Raw genomic sequence first — 9,284 nt, forward strand, 5'->3', positions numbered from 1 at the left:
TAGCCGATGGACACATTTGATTTCCCCACTGAAATAAATGATCCCCTTATTATGAGGAGCAACTTCCCGCCACCGTCGGCGCCTTTCCGGATGATATCCTTTGGGGTCCGTCTGCTGGGGTGGCAGATTCAGGCCTTCCGGCAACGATGGATGTTCTCCCAGCTGACCTACTTTTTGCACAGGATTTTACGTGTTGGTGACGATACCTCCGCCACCAACTCTACACTCTTGATCCAGGAGTATAGGCCTATATTAATCCTGGACCTGACAGGGTTACGATTGCTGCGAACAATTATCTGCTCCTGCCTGAGGTGCAAAGGCTTCTTTTTTACTCCATGCGTTTCGTAGGCCCTTCAGGCTCCGCATCGGCGTTATGTACAGGAGTTAACGGATGTGCGGACGGCAGTTTTGCACACTGAAGAGAGGGTCGCCACAGAACTGGCGGTCCAGGCGGTCATGAACGATCTCACTCATCGTCACGAAGACGCTGGGGCCGAGGAACTCTTTCGCTCAGCTCGCGTCTCGATACTGCGAGTGAAACAGGTTGCTCCGTCGGAGGAAAGAATGCTCCGTAATGTTGATTTTGAGGGTCCTACGTGACGCCCACCGATGCAGGTTAAACAGCCGGAGGGGGTTCGAAGTACTGCGGACGTTGCTGTCCAACTGGCAGCCACCCCACAAGGTTCCGGGGAATAGCACGAGGAGTTCCCACTAAAGCTCCACGGGTACCTCTCGTGAGGGCCCTAGGGAGGGCAGAGGCGGGATACCGAGGCCGGTATGTCCACCGCTACCGCTCGCTTCCCAGAACATCACTACCACCACCCAGGACAGCAGACGGGGAACGTCCTCCGCCCAGACACCTCCAGTGTCTGTAAGACCAAGGGTTCTGCAGCCGCCTCCGATGGTGCTCGACGAGCGGCAAACCCTGTGCCACCGCTGCTACTTGGGCCGGCATCATGAAAATAAATGTCACAAGCCGCGACCCAAGCGCAGTGAGGCTTACAAGATTTGCCATCACGAGAAGCAGCAGTGGAAGAAGGCTGCTGCCGAGGTCAGGAGGCCCTCCATGCCGCCGGACCGGGAGTCACAGATTCAGAACAATAAGTTTCTTTGATGTAACCGCTCAATTCCTCTTAACCTTCTCCCCAAGGAAAAGTCGTACGTCGTCTGCTTTAAAAAATGACTTTCCATTTTTTTATTCCAATTCCGGCCGAAGTGCTGCCCTAATCACACCCCGCTCCAAACATTTTATGGATCCAGGGGGAGCTAAAAGGACCGGCAAAAGTTTCAGCCGGGATGAACAAGTTAGTCCGTGCAAGCTGTGATCCAACGCGTTTTTTGTCAGAACAATAATTTTTTTTGACGGTACCAGTTGTGATTGAATTGTTATCTTATCACATCGTGGATCTTTTGGTAATTATATTTCAGTGTCTGCCTGCTCATTTAGTTTGCATGCAGAAAAAGTTCTTAAAATGGGTACCTGATCTATTTTTAATTAATCAATTCTTGTGTAGCTGTAAAATTTAGGCCCTTGAACCTTTCACTAACTTTACGGTTACAATATGTATCTTAGAATCAATGATCGGTAACAAATGAATTTATCTTACGTTCTTAGCTTCGATGTTTTGAATTTTTATTTTATTGCAAGTCTGATAAATTACTATTTTTAACTTTATCGAACTTTATTGTTTTTAATTTATTTTATCTGACCTAACTTAATGATGTTAGCTCATAAGAACTTCAACTTTACAACAAACTAAAAAATATTTCCTAAATATTGTTGTAACATAATAAGTCTAATGGTGCACCGAAGATGTTAGAAATCTTAATTTGGCCCTTATCAAGCGACTTTGGAACGTATAATATTACCTTGAAAATGATTTGGGGGATTTTCTTACATATACATGCTTCAAGGCTAGAGTACTCAAATATATTGAAGAAAACTTGTGTGTTAAGGGTAAATTTAAGCTTAACATCTCAGAGTACACACAGTGAAACGAATTTTATGAGGTGTAATATAAAAAAAAATTTAAATTACCAACCCGTTTTGACTCGCAGCCGTGATCTCCCGCAATGGTGCACCAATAGAACAAACAAGTAGAAAAATCACGAAAATAATCGTCTCTTAACCTACAAAAACTATGGTTTTGTCAGTTTTTTTTAAGCTCAACCTCTGATATTGCCTATCCTAACAACTTTTTATTGTAAACGGCAACCGAAAAAGCGACTCTACACTTTCTAGAAAAATATTGACTGATGTTTCAAAATTCAACATAGAGCTGTTTAATATATGTGGAAGTAACGAAAACGTTTCTACGTAAGCATTAAAAATAAAACAGACTATATGAAACTTAAAATTTGTTATTCTGGCTATTTTACTTTACAGGGCAAACAAATTGTGCTTCAGGCTTAATTAATCCTAAGACCATTAAATACTTGGACTGTAATGATAAGTTTAAACCCCCGTTCTTCCAATAGCGTTACCTGTCACCGCCCCTTGCGGGAGAGTCCCGAAGCTTTTTGATGATATTAAGGCTATGGTTTGAGTCGAAAAAGTTTACATATTAATAGGTGCATGGCGCTAGAGCGGCACTGCCCTAAAAGAACCACGCGCCATACGTCCATTCTAACCCATCTCTGTTTAATAGTCTCAGATTAATTTCACAGTTGTCCCCAAAATGCGTGCACACAAGGGACACTAATCGTTCCTGCTCTTGTAATAAAGTAGCGTTATCAACGTTTCTATCCTAACATTTAATCTTCTAGGACTGTAAGCTTGATTATATTTTCCTTAATATGCGTGCAGACAAACATATGTTACTTCGATCTCCAATATTTCTACTTTTCTGTTTTACAAGTCGAATATCTGGGTTTTATGTATTTCGTCGATAAAAATTTGAAATGTACTGCTTAAACAAACGTCCAATTAACGGTTACTACTTATATAGAAGAAATTTTCTGACATCTCACAAAGATGAGGAACTGCCTTTCTTATACAAGTACATTAGCAGATCTTGAAGCTTCCAGTTGTTCTATGAAAGTGCTCTTGTAATCAGAATTGAATTGTTGAACACTTGGATTATTGTTCCGTCCACCATTGTATGCACCAAAGCACCTGTAAATGGAAAGGTTTCGTATTTAGTTTAGGAGGTATAATCAGTGCAATTTACTTTAATGGTGCTCCAGGCTTGACGTATTTTGCAGCCATAACGGCCAATTTTCGTGTTTGATTCGCAGGTAGTTTCCCGTCGTTGTCAGTTAAGTTTAGCATTAGCGTTTTGGCTTTTAATAGATGTAGTAGTTAATTGATGCTTTAAATCCTATAAAATGTTTTTTTAAGTAAGAATGTCAAAACGGTTGGGAAACAAATCAATTTCATCGTATCTAGGTCTAATAGATCATTTTTCATTGCATATCAGTTGTGTTGGTAAAGTTAACAGTTCAATCCCAGTTTTAAAACACCTACTTTCACAGATTATTTATGAGATTCAGGGCTGTCGCTACTGAAACGCGTTGGGTTTGCACTGCGAGTTAGACAATCATTTTCTCGTGTATTAAACCTTACGTGAAACCAAGTGAGCTTATTGGTGAGGCTGGGACCTTCTTTTTCTTGAATTAGCTCCAGTATCATTCAGAATACACTTGATTAGATGGTACATTTAGCTGGAGGGCTTTTACAGCGCCACCAATGTGGTTCATCACTTTTCCCAATGGTATCTGCGAAACCACCGTCAAGTCACGCGAGATCAGCCAGCAGGCGCGGCTAGCGCCCCTTGAGAGCGCTACACACGTGACGATATCGCTATACCGTCGGCGGCAAGCCCAGCCAAGGGGTGGTGGGTGACAGGGAAAGATCAATTCACGAGAAGGGGGAGTTCCCTCCTAGCACAGTAGTGCCATACGGTCCATAGTGTAACAGCGACCCTCAGAGGGTTGCCAATAGCAGGGGCGAGCGAAGGCAACACCTAGGCAAGAGTGAAGTGGTCGAGCACAACATGCTTTGCCCTGGGCAAGGAAAGGTATGAACCTAGGGCGAACCCCCAAGGAACTCCCGAACCGGCAAAACCGGCTCGGACTCCCATTTGCCACGATAAGGGCTTATCTTCTGCACCACTAGGGCGACGACCCCATAAAGCTGGAGAAGGAACTCCAGTAACACAATCAACGACAAAAAAATATTCTAAAAGTGGTATATTTCATTTTTTAAATGTTTTTATTCTGAGAGAGCGGTAGCTCTCTAAGATAAGACCTCATACTGCTCTTAATGTATAAGGAGGGTTTTTTGTTTGGATGTAGTTTTTTTGTATTGTATTAACAGTTTTGAAATAATTCCACAGAACTACAATTCGGGCCCTTAATATGTGGTTAAAATTTCAAAAAGATCCATAAATTAGATTATTTTATAAAAAATAAAGTTGCTAAGGGTGGTTTTCATTTCCATAAAATTAATCACACCTTTTGATGAAAAACAGGAATTTTTCCCATAGAAATAACATGGGTAATTTTTCGAAAAAAACAAATCGGTTACTCGTGATTTAGAAAAACTATACGTTGGTTAGTTTTGGGAACGGTCTTAAATTAAACTTTAAACTATAATCTAGGATCGTTTTTCTTGTTATTAAGAAAAATTAATTTTAAGTATGTTTTATTTTAAATTTTAAAAACTATCCCAATCTGCGATATTTTAGCATGGATACACTGTTTTATTAGTAAATATCAGCGCGACCAATATTGGCCTTTTTTACGTATAGTTGCGTCATAATAATCCGATTGTTTTTTCTTAATGCCTTTTGGTTGAAATGGCCTATCGATAGTGAGATAAGACTGCTTTAATATTGCCCCCGTGACAAATTACCCCGTTTGTGGCCGCCATTTTTTTAAGGGGAAAAAATTTGAGAGTGGGTCCTTTTTCGTTGTCATTTTCATATTTTTTGAGGATTTGCTAATGGATGGATTTTAAATATAATATAAAGTAGGTTTCAAGCTTTAATATAATCCTAATTTCATAATTTTCCACCTTTTTATTGTCCCACAATCTATTTCTAAACTTGGCACTTTTTTAAAGGCGGTGAAATTGCGGTGAAATTGCGGTAAGCCTTGGCCTACCGTTAATTTTTGCCATTTAAATGTTTGCCTCTCGTTGCCCGTTACTTCGCCTTCTCGTATCGTCGCACTTTTAAAGTTTAGACTTTGAAAGTAGTGCTTTGTTTTCTTAAATATTACTTAATTGTATAAAATTTCAATATTGTAATTGTGTAAAACGAATTCAATGTTTGTTGACGGGACGCGCCTTGCATTTGAATTTCGTTCCCTCGAAACTACCCCCTTTAAGGGGCCGGAAAGTTTTTCTTTATCGCCGTCTTTCGGTCGCTCCAGCCCCGAAAACAGCTGTAGTGAGAAATACTATTTACTAAAAATGAATGCGCTCAGTGTGTTGTTGTGTTTGCATTTTAATGCTTCTAATCGTGGTGCGCGTCGAGGTTTACGAATCCAACGTGTGTTGCGGAATGAAAATCAAGGGTGGATACTATATGATCTATGCTTTAAAAGGAATTTGTCGGCGACATGCAGTCAAGCAAAACGGTATTAGGCCTTGCCAAAACTTGACTGAGCTACAGCGCCTTCGTCAGATTATCACATATCAATGATATAATAAATTCACCCTCGGATATCCTGTGACTAGGAGATGGTTTTAAAGTTACTAACACTCTATTTTGGAGGTAGATACTATCTTGTGACCAGCGCCTAAGACCACTCGGACACTTAAGTCAACTCTGACAAATAAGCAAAAGACTCATTTTATCAATCTTAGAAAATACGTCAGTCTTGATAGAGGTGGGATTCGACCCCACGCCCCCGATGAGACTGGTACCTGAAAACAGCGACTCAGACCACTCGGAAACTCTACCTGAACACACAACTCAACTCGGACAAATAAGCCAAAAGCGTGATATTATTAATCATAGAAAATACATCAGGCTGATAGAGGTGGGATTCGAACCCACGCTGCCGAAGAGACTGGTGCCTTAAACCAGCGCCTTAGACCACTCGGCCACTCTACCTGACCACTCAACTCAACTCGGACAAATAAGCAAAAGCTTCATATTACCAATCTTAGAAATACATCAGTCTGATAGAGGTGGGATTCGAACCCACGCCCCCGAAGAGACTGGTGCCTTAAACCAGCGCCTTAGACCACTCGGCCACTCTACCTGAAGACACGAACCAACTCAAACTAATAAGCAAAAGCTTGATATTATTGATCATAGAAAATACATCAGGCTGATAGAGGTGGGATTCGAACCCACGCCCCCGAAAAGACTGGTATCTGAAACCAGCGCCTTAGACCTTTCGGCCACTCTACCTGAACACCCACGTCAACTCAGACAAATAGCAAAAGCTTCATAATATCAATCTTAGAAAATACATCCAGCTGTTAAAGGTGGGATTCGAACCCACGCCCCCGAAGAGACTGGTTTCTAAACCAGCAAGTTAGACCAATCGGCCACACTACCTGAAGACGCAAATCAACTCAAACTAATAAGCAAAAGCTTGATATTATTGATCATATAAAATACATCAGTCCGAAACAGGTGGGATTCGAACCCACGCCCCCGAAGAGACTGGTACCTGAAACCAGAGCCTTAGACCACTCGGCCACTCTACCTGAACACTCACGTCAACTCATGCAAATCAGAAAAAGCTTCATATTATCAATCTTAGAAAATACTTCTAGCTGTTAAAGGTGGGATTCGAACCCACGCCCCCGAAGAGACTGGATTCTATAGCAGCACCTTAGACCAATCGGCCACACTACCTGAAGACACAAATCAACTCAAACTAATAAGCAAAAGCTTGATATTATTGATCATATAAAATACATCAGGCTGATAGAGGTGGGATTCGAACCCACGCCCCCGAAGAGACTGGTGCCTTAAACCAGCGCCATAGACCACTCGGACACTCTACCTGAACACACAAGTCAATTCCGACAAAATGCAAAAGCTTCATATTATTAATCAAAGAAAAGACATCAGTCTGATAGAGGTAGGATTCGAACCCACGCCCCGAAGAGACTGGTGCCTAAAACCAGCGCCTTAGACCAATCGGCCACTCTACCTGAACAGATAAATCAACTCAGACAAATAAGCAAAAGGTTCATATTATCAATCTTAGAGAATACATCGGTCTGATACTGGTGGGATTCGAACTCACGCTCCCGGAGAGACTGGTACCTGACACCAGTGGCTAAGACCACTCGGACACTTAAGTCAACTCTGACAAATAAGCAAAAGACTCATTTTATCAATCATAGAAAATACGTCAGTCTTGATAGAGGTGGGATTCGAACCCACGCCCCCGATGAGACTGGTACCTGAAACCAGCGCCTTAGACCACTCGGAAACTCTACCTGAACTCACAACTCAACTCGGACAAATAAGCCAAAAGCGTGATATTATTAATCATAGAAAATACATCAGGCTGATAGAGGTGGGATTCGAACCCACGCTGCCGAAGAGACTGGTGCCTTAAACCAGCGCATTAGACCACTCGGCCTCTCTACCTGAGCACTCACGTAAAGACAGACAAATAGGCAAAAGCTTCATAATATCAATCATAAAAAATATATCCTTCTGTTAAAGGTGGGATTCGAATCCACGCCCCCGAAGAGACAGGATTCTATACCAGCACCTTAGACCAATCGGCCACACTACCTGAAGACACAAATCAACTCAAACTAATAAGCAAAAGCTTGATATTATTGATCATATAAAATACATCAGGCCGATAGAGGTGGGATTCGAACCCACGCCCCCGTAGAGACTGGTACCTGTAACCAGTGCCTTAGACCACTCGGCCACTCTACCTGAACACTCATGTAAAGTCAGACAAATAAGCAAAAACTTCATATTATCAATCTTAGAGAATACATCGGTCTGATAGAGGTAGGATTCGAACCCACGCCCCCGATGAGACTGGTACCTGAAACCAGCGCCTTAGACCACTCGGAAACTCTACCTGAACACACAAGTCAACTCGGACAAATAAGCCAAAAGCGTGATAATATTAATCATAGAAAATACATCAGTCTGATAAAGGTGGGATTCGAACCCACGCCCCCGAAGACACTGGTACCTGAAACCAGCGCCTTAGACCACTCGGTCACTCTACCTGAACACTCACGTAAAGTCAGACAAATAAGCAAAAGCTTCATAATATTAATCTTAGAAAATATATCCTTCTGTTAAAGGTGGGATTCGAATCCACGCCCCCGAAGAGACAGGATTCTATACCAGCACCTTAGACCAATCGGCCACACTACCTGAAGACACAAATCAACTCAAACTAATAAGCAAAAGCTTGATATTATTGATCATATAAAATACATCAGGCCGATAGAGGTGGGATTCGAACCCACGCCCCCGTAGAGACTGGTACCTGTAACCAGTGCCTTAGACCACTCGGCCACTCTACCTGAACACTCATGTAAAGTCAGACAAATAAGCAAAAGCTTCATAATATCAATCATAGAAAATACATCAGGCTGATAGAGGTGGGATTCGAACCCACGCCCCCGAAGAGACTGGTGCCTTAAACCAGCGCCTTAGACCACTCGGCCACTCTACCTGAAGACAAAAAAACCAACTCAAACTAATAAGTAAAAGCTTGATATTATTGATCATAGAAAATACATCAGGCTGATAAAGGTGGGATTCGAACCCACGCCCCCGAAGAGACTGGTGCTTTAAACCAGCGCATTAGACCACTCGGCCACTCTACCTGACCACTCAAGTCAACTCAGACAAATAAGCAAAAGCTTCATATTATCAATCTTAGAAATACATCAGTCTGATAGAGGTGGGATTCGAACCCACTCCCCCGAAGAGACTGGTACCTGAAACAAGCGCCTTAGACCACTCTGCCACTCTACCTGAACACTCACGTAAACTCATGCAAATCAGAAAAAGCTTCATATTATCAATCTTAGAAATACATCAGTCTGATAGAGGTGGGATTCAAACCCACGCCCCCGAAGAGACTGGTGCCTTAAACCAGCGCCTAAGACCAATCGGCCACACTACCTGAACACACGAATGAACTCATACCGCGTACCGAAAGGTTTCGTCCCATTTTCTCGATATTGTTTAACGATAAACTCGCAAATTAACTCGTCATCGTCGCTCGAATATTTCTCTCGAGATTTTCTTAAGATACAAAAAAAAATTATGTAAATACGAAAGGGGGTAAGGAAGAAACTCCGCGTCACGAAATTAAGCCAATTG

General features: G+C 42.1%; 12 non-coding genes across 12 annotated transcripts; all 12 read right to left on the bottom strand.

Moving 5' to 3' along the window:
* Positions 1–5,980: 5,980 nt before the first annotated feature.
* On the bottom strand, positions 5,981–6,062 carry TRNAL-AAG (transfer RNA leucine (anticodon AAG)). Its single transcript has one exon. It is a non-coding gene; the product is annotated as a tRNA-Leu (tRNA).
* A 69-nt stretch (positions 6,063–6,131) lies between these two features.
* TRNAL-AAG (transfer RNA leucine (anticodon AAG)) lies at positions 6,132–6,213 on the bottom strand. Its single transcript has one exon. It is a non-coding gene; the product is annotated as a tRNA-Leu (tRNA).
* Positions 6,214–6,283: 70 nt separating this feature from the next.
* On the bottom strand, positions 6,284–6,365 carry TRNAL-CAG (transfer RNA leucine (anticodon CAG)). Its single transcript has one exon. It is a non-coding gene; the product is annotated as a tRNA-Leu (tRNA).
* A 220-nt stretch (positions 6,366–6,585) lies between these two features.
* On the bottom strand, positions 6,586–6,667 carry TRNAL-CAG (transfer RNA leucine (anticodon CAG)). The gene has a single exon. It is a non-coding gene; the product is annotated as a tRNA-Leu (tRNA).
* A 221-nt stretch (positions 6,668–6,888) lies between these two features.
* Positions 6,889–6,970, bottom strand: TRNAL-AAG (transfer RNA leucine (anticodon AAG)). Its single transcript has one exon. It is a non-coding gene; the product is annotated as a tRNA-Leu (tRNA).
* A 69-nt stretch (positions 6,971–7,039) lies between these two features.
* TRNAL-UAG (transfer RNA leucine (anticodon UAG)) lies at positions 7,040–7,120 on the bottom strand. Its single transcript has one exon. It is a non-coding gene; the product is annotated as a tRNA-Leu (tRNA).
* A 210-nt stretch (positions 7,121–7,330) lies between these two features.
* On the bottom strand, positions 7,331–7,412 carry TRNAL-CAG (transfer RNA leucine (anticodon CAG)). Its single transcript has one exon. It is a non-coding gene; the product is annotated as a tRNA-Leu (tRNA).
* A 374-nt stretch (positions 7,413–7,786) lies between these two features.
* On the bottom strand, positions 7,787–7,868 carry TRNAL-CAG (transfer RNA leucine (anticodon CAG)). The gene has a single exon. It is a non-coding gene; the product is annotated as a tRNA-Leu (tRNA).
* Positions 7,869–8,091: 223 nt separating this feature from the next.
* Positions 8,092–8,173, bottom strand: TRNAL-CAG (transfer RNA leucine (anticodon CAG)). Its single transcript has one exon. It is a non-coding gene; the product is annotated as a tRNA-Leu (tRNA).
* A 221-nt stretch (positions 8,174–8,394) lies between these two features.
* Positions 8,395–8,476, bottom strand: TRNAL-CAG (transfer RNA leucine (anticodon CAG)). Its single transcript has one exon. It is a non-coding gene; the product is annotated as a tRNA-Leu (tRNA).
* A 70-nt stretch (positions 8,477–8,546) lies between these two features.
* On the bottom strand, positions 8,547–8,628 carry TRNAL-AAG (transfer RNA leucine (anticodon AAG)). The gene has a single exon. It is a non-coding gene; the product is annotated as a tRNA-Leu (tRNA).
* A 72-nt stretch (positions 8,629–8,700) lies between these two features.
* On the bottom strand, positions 8,701–8,782 carry TRNAF-AAA (transfer RNA phenylalanine (anticodon AAA)). Its single transcript has one exon. It is a non-coding gene; the product is annotated as a tRNA-Phe (tRNA).
* Positions 8,783–9,284: the final 502 nt, after the last annotated feature.

The sequence above is a fragment of the Phalangium opilio genome, unplaced genomic scaffold, assembly GCF_054372755.1.
Source record: "Phalangium opilio isolate 3A_F unplaced genomic scaffold, DU_Popi_V2 ptg000090l_1, whole genome shotgun sequence".
Taxonomy (NCBI): Eukaryota; Metazoa; Arthropoda; class Arachnida; order Opiliones; family Phalangiidae; genus Phalangium; species Phalangium opilio.